This window comes from Poecilia mexicana, unplaced genomic scaffold, assembly GCF_051168715.1.
Source record: "Poecilia mexicana isolate PSO_F unplaced genomic scaffold, ASM5116871v1 scaffold_20, whole genome shotgun sequence".
Taxonomy (NCBI): Eukaryota; Metazoa; Chordata; class Actinopteri; order Cyprinodontiformes; family Poeciliidae; genus Poecilia; species Poecilia mexicana.
The window spans coordinates 693,604-705,645 of NW_028263389.1; the positions used below are offsets into that span (position 1 = coordinate 693,604).

A 12,042-nucleotide genomic window follows, 5' to 3' on the forward strand; every position below is an offset into this window, starting at 1 on the left:
GGTAAACTATGAACAATGAATGAATTCACTACAACCTGAACACACTGAATATAAAAGCTCTATATGTAACACAAACCAAACGTTGCAGAAGCCCAACTGGTAACCTTGTCTTAAAGGCATCCGAGGACTTTAAGACAAGGGTACCAGTCTCTCCACTACACCAAATGTCTTTCTTTTTGTTATCTTTTATGATAACCTTTCTCAGTAAAGCTTATTTTTCTAAGTATCACCCAACCAGTACACATTTGGAAACAGTAGTTTAATAGGAAGTTGAAACCTTTCCTACCCAGTGACTCTCTATGATTGGTTGAAGCACATGGTTGTTGCAAAAGTTTCTGCCCTCTAGATTCAATATGGCTGCCCTAGTGTAGCTACAGCTTAGTGGCAGCTGCAGTTAAAAGCTGCTTTGCTTTTGTGATAGTTTGTATGTAGAAATTAGCTCATCACTGATTTTACACCATTTTGGAATATAGTTAAATTCCCAGATGGGATTAGCACTACTAGCCACCAGCAATGTTCCTGGTTCACTGCTGCCTGCTTCAGTTTGGACTGGCAGTTCTGACAGTTTTTCCAATGTAATTCCATTAGATAAAAAGCAAAGCTCAGTGGAACAGCTAATCTTTGTTTTTGCTGTTGGGGCTTGCCAAACTTAGCTCTAAATGCCAATCAAGTATCACCAATGGTACTTGTTACAAAGAATCATAGACCTGGGTATTTAGTTGTTGTGTCTCACTGACTAGCATTCCCAAAGGTGGCACCAAGGAGGACTGGACAAAACCCATCAATGTGGAGAGACAGATCAGCATTTCTTCTGGCATCATGGTGTGGGAAACCTCAGAGTAAGACTTCGGGTCATCAGGGATTAGAATTCTGGGGAATGGATGGTCTCATGTCGGAGTTATGTCTTATCTCCTCTAGGGTGCCACCCGGGTACAGTCCTTCTAGTGAGATAAGTTCCCTTCCACATCATCATCTTGAGGAACACGGTGCCAACTCAACCCTGGTCATCTGGATCTGATGGGTCACTTCCACCAGCTGTGGGCTGACTCATGCTAGAAGTCCCAGTGTGTGTTCAGTCCCAAGGGGGTTCCTCACCATATGGAGATATAACAAGCTGTGTGCTTACATTGGCAGTTATCAACTTAGTAACTATGGTGATGATTGCAGTCACATGAACCATATAATCACTTTTATTTCGAATACTGCATTTGCATGCCTAACTTATTTTTTGAGTATTTTGAAACACTGCTTGAGTTGCTCTTTCTCTCACTGCACTCAGGGTTTCCATCCTCCATCTATCGATCTGTTGACCGAGTCGGATAGCGGGACTTGTTTCAGCACCGTCAGCAGCCTCTCTCCCAGCCTATTTACTGCATCGCCGAGTGTGCAAACAGACGGGATCCCTCAGTGTTTGACTTTCATCTGTGAAAATGATTTATTTAAATATTATTCTGATACTGTCATTATAATACAAACGGTTGCAATGTTTCATTACAGAAGCCTCACACAATACCAAAGAAAAAGAGAACCAGAGTTCTTTAGAGTTCTGACAGCTTAACAGACAGACAGGACCGCATCAAAGATGGAGATACATTATTAGAAGAAACAAACACATTTAGAGTGGATGAAGAGCGTGGCTTCCTGAAACAGAACAGAAGGATCGTTGAGCGATGTATCTGAGAGAACATCCCTGGAAGAAGGACCTGCCGCGGGAGTGTGAGCTGCAAGAGACTGAGAAGCTAATCCACCTTTCCAGTAACGATACAGTTTCAGTCAAAGCTCCAGTCTCTTCTTCTTTATTATTCAATGTTAAGTGGGGGGGAGGAACCATCAAGCTAACCCCCCTAGATTAGGATAGAACCATGGAGATGTTTTTGATATATCTATTTATACATATATATACATATATATGGATATAGAATCTTCTTTTTCCTCAAAAACACATCTTATGCAAGTTCATTTTCAAGAGATGGAAAATCCACTTCGGATTTCTTAACACGTGAATATGAATACATGGTACTATTGTTACAGATACAGAACATCACTGGCCTCTGCCTTTTCAAATGGCTCTGAAAAAAACCCAACAGAAAATAAAATGTTAACATGCTTCTTAATTCATTTACAAGTTATACAGATCTGTAACGTTTTTTTGTTAGTTTTTTTTTTTTACACGGCGGTTTGGACAAACCGCCCACTCGAACTGCGCACACTCTCCGAAAGCATTCAGAAAAACCTTCAGTGGAATCTGCATCACGATCCCATTCTCATCTCTGGAAAATAAATTGCCCTCCTATTATTATCATTATTATTATTATTATTATTATTTTTCTTCTTGCAAAATAAACTTTCTGAACTATATTATATAACAGGTCTCATTTAAAAACAATCAGTCCCCCAGTCACGGCAGAATGGCGAAAATGAGACAGTGATGGTAGATTAACTGTCCAAACGCGCCCTGTGGCGGTTTGGAATTAGAGGGATTAGAGCGGGCTGACCCTTCCTGCCCTGCGCTGAGCGGCGCGGCGCGGCGCGGCGCTGCACGGTGCGCCGTGTCCTGCTGGAACGTCTCGGGGTCTCGGGAAGCACCCTGTGCGCCATCAGCCTGTGGACCTCGCTGCTGAATCAACAAGTTCCCCTTAAACCGTTCTTTGGCAACGTGATAAACTATACAGGAGAGGGGATTCGGCTTTGTCTGTAAAGTGAAACACGAGTTTAAAGTGAGGTTTTGCATTTCGAGAACACACAGCAGAAGGATTATTGCACGTTGAGTTGTTTTGTTGCCTATGAGTTCTTAGCTTATGCCATACCACAAATATAGGGCTACATATTCATGCTTATTTTGTTTGGCCACCTCATAGTTTGGGGTTTTGAATAAGCGACAAAAGATGTGCTATTGATCAGCTGCTGATCTCATTGTTGGGATAACTGCAGTGCTATGGCAACAGTAACTCATGGAGGATAACTTTCACATATCTGCTGCTCTGTCATTCATGGCTGTTTCTGTTGGAATTAGAATCTGATGCTGCATTTGCATGGATGGGGCTCAAAAGTCAACAATAACAGATTCATTTTAGTTTTCGGGTCATGTTAAAGATCTTGAAATCGCTGTGAAAGCCAGCCGCTGCTTTTCCAGCGTTCGTGTCAGATTGTCAATGCGTTTCATTCATAAATCCTCAGTGCACATTAAAAATATCCTGGGAAACATGAGCTTTATGTAAAACTGTAAAAAATATAGCAGTGTCAGATCAAAGAGAAGAAATTTCAACAAAACCAACACTCTTCTCTTGAAAGCCGTCATATATAATTCCATGTCTAACTGGCTGTTATTTCATCACAGTCTTGCTTACATTATCTGTGAGAAATGTACAAATACAGCAAATCTAAAAACTCAACACACCCTTATTACAGTGGCTGCTTAGTGGTGTAGAAGATGAAGTTTTCTACATTCATCCATTGGCCTCCCGTCCTCCCTGCCAAAGATTGATGTACGATTAAATTACATGCATGAACCACCATAATTAAGACTATGTTCACACAGCAGCACGATTCCAATTTTTTGCTGAAGTCCGATTTTTTATTATTTTTTTGCACCTGCTGAATGAGGTGATCACGATTACAATCAGTCTTCTGTGTGAATGGTTGACAACTCCAAAGTGACCTGAAAGCGCAAAATAAAAACCTCGACATCACATAGCAGCGCAGTTTGTTTGCAGTCTGCTAATGATGGCTGTTTTGCAGTTAGACCCTGTAGAATTTGTCCCATTTAACACGGACAAAGAGTTCTATGTGTTTCATGATTTACCTTGATTTCATTATACAACATTAGGAATACCTGTCATTTAAACAAGGGTGTGTTCAGAGTTTAGATCCTCTGTGTTCCTGCGTTGGCATTCCTGATCTACAGTTCATTAAATCCCTTCTTTGTGATTACCCACTGAAACATTTCAGAGAAGATTAATGGTGGTCAGAATCAATCATCCAGTTGTCACGTATCAGGATTTACAATAACTCATAAATAGTGACTTTGTTTTTTTTTTATTCCTACTAAGGGTGCATTACAAATTAAAATGACAAGGGGACATTATTTTCACACCAAAGCTAGCACAGAAAAAGAAACTGCAGTTCAAAACATTGGAACATTAAATTCCAAATGTCGGCTCATATAGGTCAGATATTTTCCTCATCTTCAAAACCTCCAGACCAAGCATGCACTTCTGATGATGAATCACCAACAGGATGTAAAATTATGCACATCTGAAATTTGGATGGCTAATACGGCTGAAAGAGAAATGAAAAGAATGACCCTTTTAACTTAAAGGTTAACATCAATCGTCTAATTTAACACAGACTTGTATTAGATTTATCTCATCTGGAGAAGGCTAGAGTGCCTATTCACAATGATCAATGGCCAATATCAGCAGCAGCTATGTATACAGCACATACATTAGTTCTATGTGTTTCAAATAAAACAGACATATATCTAGGATCATATATACTACACAAATATAGATTCTTTGATTTTCTCGTTTACTTTTGAGCAATGAACACAGAAACGTCAACAGCAAAACTTTTAAGAAAGTCATTCTTCCATGAGAGTTATCCAACGAGATAGAGTCCGGGTGTTAGGCGGCGTCTCTGCTGGCGTCGACCAGGCGTCTGTAGAAAAGGTGCTCCTTCTGCTGCCGTTGTGACTGGTGTTTATAGTGGCTAGTAATAATGTGCTAAGTGCAAGAGCAGAAGTGGCGAGAAAATGAGGAGCAAACTGTGCTGTCCGCATGGTAGAGTTCAGGGTTGTGATCAGTGGGTGGCGAAGGGAGTAAAACAGGCAATCTTCTTTTTTCTTTTTTTCTTTTTTTTGATCCTCTGTTTGCTTTCAAAGCACACAGCTGGGCCAAAATCGTGGAGCAAATCACGACTGTTCTTAAATTATAACAAGGCATCCCTCACCAGGCCACACGCCAGAAGCAGGACAGCAGGTCCGGAGCTGGACAATATTCTTGTACCTGGGAAGAGATGAGTAGAGGACAGAGGAAATCAGCAACTATGAGGTTAAGCAGTAGCTAAAAAAACTGTATTTTTATAAATAATGATTTTGAAATAAATATTGTTAAAAGTGTTGCTCTAATAAAGAAGAAAATATAACCTTAGAAACCATGTGTTCATTTCATGTCTGTTTCCCAGCTAGGTGCTGCTACTTTAAACAACATGGCTCATTTAAAACTCCTTGGATCTGAAGCTTCATACATTCTGGAACTGTTTGTTTGAGACTTTTTCCATGTGACAGTCAACATGATAGGTTTTGTTCATCAGAATGGACAGATGTCACATGTGGCATTTAATCCAGGGTTTAATCCTGGGACCCTCCTATTTAATATCTACATGTTCCCACTAGCTCAGGTTATAGCAAGAAATAAGATTAGTTACCATGACTACACAGATGATACACTTCTATATATTACAAAATAACTCTGAACCCAGCCAATCACTGAACAGATGCTTAGAACAGGTAAATTTGTGGATGTGCCACAACTTTTTCAAGCTGAACAGAAACAAAACTGAAGTTATTATCTTTGAACCTAAAGCGGAATGATCTAGATTTGGGCTGAAATGATTCCTTGAATGATTCGAGTACCTCGATTATAAAAACTCCTCAAGGAAAATGTATCTGCCTCGAAGCCTTGTTAAATTATGTTTCAATATGTAGTGCACCCTGTTCCGCCCGGATCATTACTTGTGGTGGGCAGCGCTCTTACTTCTCCCTATGAGTTGTTGCATTGTGAGCCGTTTTGTCAGGGTTTGGGAGACAAATAAAGGATTGTTGAACTTTGCGGTGTGATGGTTGGACTACGACAGCTTTTCTGGTGTTGGAATTGCGTCGTCAAGGTTTTGGAGTGAACGGTAGGAATAGCGCTGAGAGAGAGAGAGATCAAGAGAGATCCGATTCCTCGGATAATCGTAAACGTATTCTATAGAATACCTATAGAATACCCGATTACTAAAATATTCTTTTACAACAGCCCCAATAGAGTCAACACAGCTTCAGTTGTTACAGCAAAAAAACAGTGATCAGGCCTGAAACCTGGGAGTATGAGCTCTGACCTGAACTTTCAGAGCCACATCTATCTATCGCTTGAAGACAATTTCCAGGATTAGAGGACTAATGTCTCTGTGAGATCTAGAGAGTCTCATCCATTTGTTTATCTTTAGTCGCATTGATTACTGCGACATTTTGTTCACGAGTCTGATCAGCTGATCCAGAACGCTGCTGCTGGTGTTCTCACTAAAACTAGGAAGATGGAGAACTACAGCCCAGATCTAAAGTCCTTCCACTGAGAGAATAGACTTTAAAATACGGTTAGTTTATAAATCACTGAACGACTTACTACCACAATACACTAAAGATCTGCTCTTGTTGTATCAACCTTCCAGACCTCTCAGGTCTTCTGGTTCTGGTTCTGCTCTGCATCAGAACCAGAACCAAACGAAGAGAAGTAGCATTCAGCTTCTATGCACCACAAATCTAGAACAAATTTCCATATAACTGCAAAACAGTTTAAATTCACATTTGTTTGGAGTTGCCTTCAGATATTATTGATGAACATCATTCATTCCAACTTCTCATTACATTGCTTTATTTTGCCACTGTTTTGTTTGTTGCATTATGCTTTGTCATGTAAAACATTTTGAGCTGCCTGGTTGTTGAAATATGCTCTAGAAATAAGTGTACCTTGCCTCACATCTTTCAGGGAGACCTGGACATCTGACACCTTCTGCCAGATGTTTTAAACCAACCATGTATCAATTAATACTCAATCATGAGGAGGCCTAATTGTCTATGTTCTGTTATCTGCATGAGTAAAACCACCAAAACTGGCTCCAGCCCAGATCCAATCCCCTCATCCATCTATCAATTTTATGTTGATTTAATTCTGTAGGATCATTCATGAATATTGATTATAACTTCATTAGATGAATGAACTTGACTTTTATGTATTCTTTTTAAAACATGTTGTTGACCTGGACTTTAATTTAACTTCATTCTGTCTTTTTCAGGCCTCAACCTCCCACTACCCCCTTCAGCCACTCTACATTCACATAAAGGAAGTGTGAGCAACACTGAAGGCATCATACAATTTTTGACAATCAAATAAGCACAGAAGATAAAAATTATTTTTAAAATGATGTTTTTCTCTGGCACCCCAGTTGCTCTGAAGTTGACAATCTTGCTCCTCATGATAAAAAACTAATGGAATGCATAATAAATGGTCATACAACTGTAGATTTGTCTTTTCTTTGACTTAATATTGCAGCTTCATTGTACATTATATTACCCAGAACAACACCTGAAGCTACATAAAACTCAATCCAAATGTTCTGAACCATCCTGTTCTTTTGGTTATGTGAGAATATCCTCAGCATAAAAGCTCTACAGGAACCACTGGTGAATAATTGATGCTTTTTGCTGTTTCACTAAACAGACTGGTGCCGCTTTATGTGTCCTTCTTCTCTGCATTCAGATTTTTAGACTAAACTCTAGTCACTTCTGAAGATGTTGGATAAACAACACAAGCAGGTAATCATGGTTACATATGATTTTCTCCTTTGATACAATAAGTACCTCTCAAGTACTTCACTGACGGCTCTTTCTAGGGAGGTGACAAAACACCAGAGAAGTTCTTTCATTTTTACAAATAGAGTGAAATTCTCAAAAGTTTTAAATAGTATTTTCAAGAATCTTCAATCTGAGTCGAATTGTTTAGTCCAGGTATGATCTGTCTATACACTGCAACTTTCATGCTTGTCTCGTTCATAGGAGGTCCTTATGCTAAAACATTTAACAGCATTTTATTTGTGTTTCCACTGGTAAATGTTTCTAATTTATTCACATAAATTTAGCCTATTAGCATTTTTGGTAACACTTTATTTGAAGGGGTTTGAATAAGATTGTCATGACACTGTCATAAACATGACATAACACCTGTCTTGAACATCAATAAGTCTTCATGAATAGTTATGACTGTTGTCATAAAGCGTCATTCGGTAAATAATGACACTTTTAATACAAAGTTGACATTATTCTAAATGTCTTCATTATGACAACTTATCAACCAAGAAATCATGATCTGACATAAATTTGTTATAAAAGTATTACTGATTAAACTTTAAAAATTAGCTTTATGTAGTAATATTATAAAACTCTGCCATGTTGTTTAGTCTTAATTTTCTTAATTTAATCTATCCTAACGTTTTACAGCAAGATGTCTACAAAGCACTTATGAACTTAGCATTTGAAACATTATTTAAGGCTGTTTTAACCTTTGTGCGTGCGAGGACTGAGGCAAACGTAGAGAACTGTGGCAAATGATAAAAGTTTTACGTGTGTGGGGTCGGATGGACCCCCTTTCTAAACACAAGGGCTAAGTAGTGCAATACACCATCTCCACAGTGAGGGGCAGCAGTGCACGAACAGGCGTGCAGTGTTTTGGTGAAGAAGAAATATTCCATATTGTGGCGCAAACCTAACACAAGTTATAGCACAATAATAATATAGCACATAATACACTTATATTAATGTCTATGGTTATAACAGCCAGACCTCCTGTTTAAAAAGAAGCCGAAGTTTGATACCTAATACTTATGAGGTATATGTCTTATTAACTTTACATTTTCTTTGAGAAAATAACATTGACTATGTTCTCTTTCTCTGTAATGTTAGCTATAAGCAATTCAAGCCAATCCTACCTTGCTGTAAGTTAATGTTAGCTAAAGTTATTAAACACAATTACTGTAACGTTAGCCCTTAATGTTAAATATATTTTAAAGACAGGCAAATTGTTTTTCCCCCTCCAATTTTAATCTAGAAAATTAAAAGCTAATATATTAGTCAAAGTTATCCTTCATGTGCATTATTTAGCGACTTGGCTGATGTGACACAGTGCTTGTGTTCTTTGCTTTGGCAAGTTTAGCCACATGAAGACCCAGGCTAGCCTAAGGACACATGGTGGGGAGGACAAAGTTGGCTAATGAAGACATGCTACGAGTGTGGAGGATGATAATAAGGACCAGCCACCAGAGAAAGAAGTTCCTATTTGACCAAAGAGAAAGAAGCAGATGAAATATTCCCCAAGAAAATTAGGTAAGTCGTTTTTGTGTTAATATTTTCACCATGTGAAGTGGGGTGGGACAGCCAGGTAAGTGGGGAATGGGGGGCAGGAATCAACATTCACCAGCTGAGTTCAGTTACGTTTTAGGCAACTAAAACTGATGCTAAATCTATTTATTTATTAATAAGCTTCTTGCAAACAACCCTAAGTTAGAGTATCTGGTTAGAAATAATTTAGAATGCTCATTAAGTAAAAAGATGCATTCATGTGACTAAAACTATATGTTAAATGATGCATTCGAATAACAGTGGCAGTCTGTCTGAACTTCTGCCAGACAAATATTTGATCAGAATAATTTTGTTCAGCTCCAGTTATTATTCCACTTCTATTAAGAAATAATTGTATTGCACTTTATAACAACCAGTCATGTTAACTAGGCATTTGTCTGCCAGTCTACCATTCTGACAGTGTGCAGCAAGGGACATTTTTTAAATGGTATTTAAATAAATGCTGGAATATGATGACATTATTTTTTGTTTTTGTTCTTTTTTTAAGTGACCACAATGAATTGAGTCATCAGTGACTATGAGAATGTCCAGAAGAGATTCACCAAGTTTGAATTCATGAAAAGGCTTTCGCCATGATTAACTATTGCAAGAACAGCTGTAATTTCTGAGCATTTCTGGACACCTTCAAAGAGCTGCTTCCAGGAAATGAAGACAAGAAGACGATTTCCTGTTTTCAGAGCATTACAGGAAGACTATTACGAAGGAGATGGCTGACATAATCAAAGCAAAAAATGTTACTGTTGAAAGAACCTATTTTCTTAAGTTAAAGAATAAGTAATTCTGTTTTAGTTTTTCAATCTGCATTTCAGAGTAACAATATACTGACCAGACGTTAAACCCTCTGTTATCTTAGAACAAGTTATCTTTTGTTTTATTCCAGTGTACAAAGGGTTTGTTCTACAGTTATGATGGTAGTTATAAGTAGTCCAGTGTGTTTCACTTCATTTGAGGTAAGACTTAATATCAATGACTCTGTTAGCATTGCATTTGACACTGTAATACTAAATTACATCTTTATAATTGTTGCTACTAGTTTCAATTTACTTGAGGTAAAAGTTAATATTAATGACACTGTAATGACACTTAATGACTTTGTCATAACTGTTGTTACTTGTTTCACTTTACTTGAGGTAATAGTTAATATTAAGGGCACTGTAATGACACTTAATGACTTTGTCATAACTGTTGTTACTTGTTTCACTTTACTTGAGATAATAGTTCCTATTAATGACACCGTAGTGACACTTAATGATTGTCATAACTGTTGTTACTTGTTTCACTTTACTTGAGGTAATAGTTAATATTAAGGACACTGTAATGACACTTAATGGCGTATTTATAACTGTTGTTACTTGTTTCACTTTACTTGAGGTAACAGTTAATATTAATGACACTGTAATAACACTTAATGACATATTCATAACTGGTGCTACTTGTTCCACTTTAGTTGATATAAAAGAAATTGTTAATGAGTCTGTTATTAAATTATTTGACCATGTAATAAAGCTTAGTGAAATCTTTATTGCTTGTCCTACTTGTTTTGCTTTATTTCAGGGAGTGGAGATATTAATCATTGTTTTGTTAAAGCTTTTGCTAGTGTAATAATTAAATCATTATGACTACTATTATGACAAATTTATGTTAGATCATGATTTCTTGGTTGATGACAAGTTGTCATAACGAAGACATTTTGAATAATGTCAACTTTGTATTAAAAGTGTCATTATTTACCGAATGACGCTTTATGACAACAGTCATAAATATTCATGAAGGCTTAATGATGTTCATGACAGGTGTTATGTCATGTTTATGCCAGTGTCATGACAGTCTTATTCAACCCCCTTTAAATAAAGTGTTACCGCATTTTTTTTGTTCTTAGAGCATTTCTTAGAAACTCAAAAGAAAATACAGCTTGTAAAGCCAAGATACGTAGTCCCAATGCTATTTGATACACTATTGGTTGGTCTTTGGAAAACAGCCAATCCATGAGCACCATTTATTTGGTGGATGTTAGCCTCTGTGGTATATCTATGATGGTTACTTGTATGCATTGATGTGTAGGGTGTAATTAGTGTTTGAACTATTAAAATAAACAGTTTTGAGCATTTTTAGAAGCAATCTGAAGTATTTGTGAGCTTCAGCCATTCACAGACAGTTGAGGTCCCTGACTTTTAGAGTTTGAACGAGGGAAGGCCAAAATGCAGTTCAGAGTTCTTTAAAATCTATGAAGGCCTTACTAGTATATATTAGCTCCAACAGGAAGCTACAAAGCAGATGCTAACTTGCGGTTAGCCAGTTGTGGTATTCCTACTGGTGTTCCAGTCAATTTATTTTATTTTTATTACTGAAATATTTTCAGATAAATTATTCAAAAAGTGGTTAAAGTCCTGGTGTAACTGTGTGTTCTTAGCTACCCAAACTAGTGGTCTTGATCTTAGCTGTGAACAAGTCAACTTAGAAACAATACAACTTCCTTCCTTACTTCAAAGTAAGGAAGGACGGGGAAAATACTATCATGGTCCTTGCTTGAGCAAAGAATCTGAGGAATGCCAGAGTGTTCTAGCTGCATTGCATGTTACCTATAACTACGTTGAAAACTTGTAACTAACCTGAAAGTATCCAGGAAGTAACCCAACCATTTCCAATAACTACTTCAAACGAACCCTAAAATGTTACTTCCAGAATATTCTGGAAGTGTCCTGTGAGTAGCTCATGGCTACCATAGGTATTCTGAAGGTACCCTGTAAGAGTACTCGTATGTATTACATTTATTACGTGTATTATGTATTACACTGTTTTTTAAGCATGTATGGTGAAACATGCAAACTACATTTCATCTGTAAAAACTTGAAAGTATTTTTCTAGAAACC

The 12,042-nt window shown here is 37.6% G+C and overlaps 1 long non-coding RNA gene across 1 annotated transcript; it reads left to right on the forward strand.

The window, feature by feature from the left end:
• The first annotated feature begins 8,656 nt into the window (after positions 1-8,656).
• LOC148153198 (uncharacterized) lies at positions 8,657-9,764 on the forward strand. The gene is made up of 2 exons (XR_015761627.1): positions 8,657-9,136; positions 9,660-9,764. It is a non-coding gene; the product is annotated as an uncharacterized LOC148153198 (long non-coding RNA).
• Positions 9,765-12,042: the final 2,278 nt, after the last annotated feature.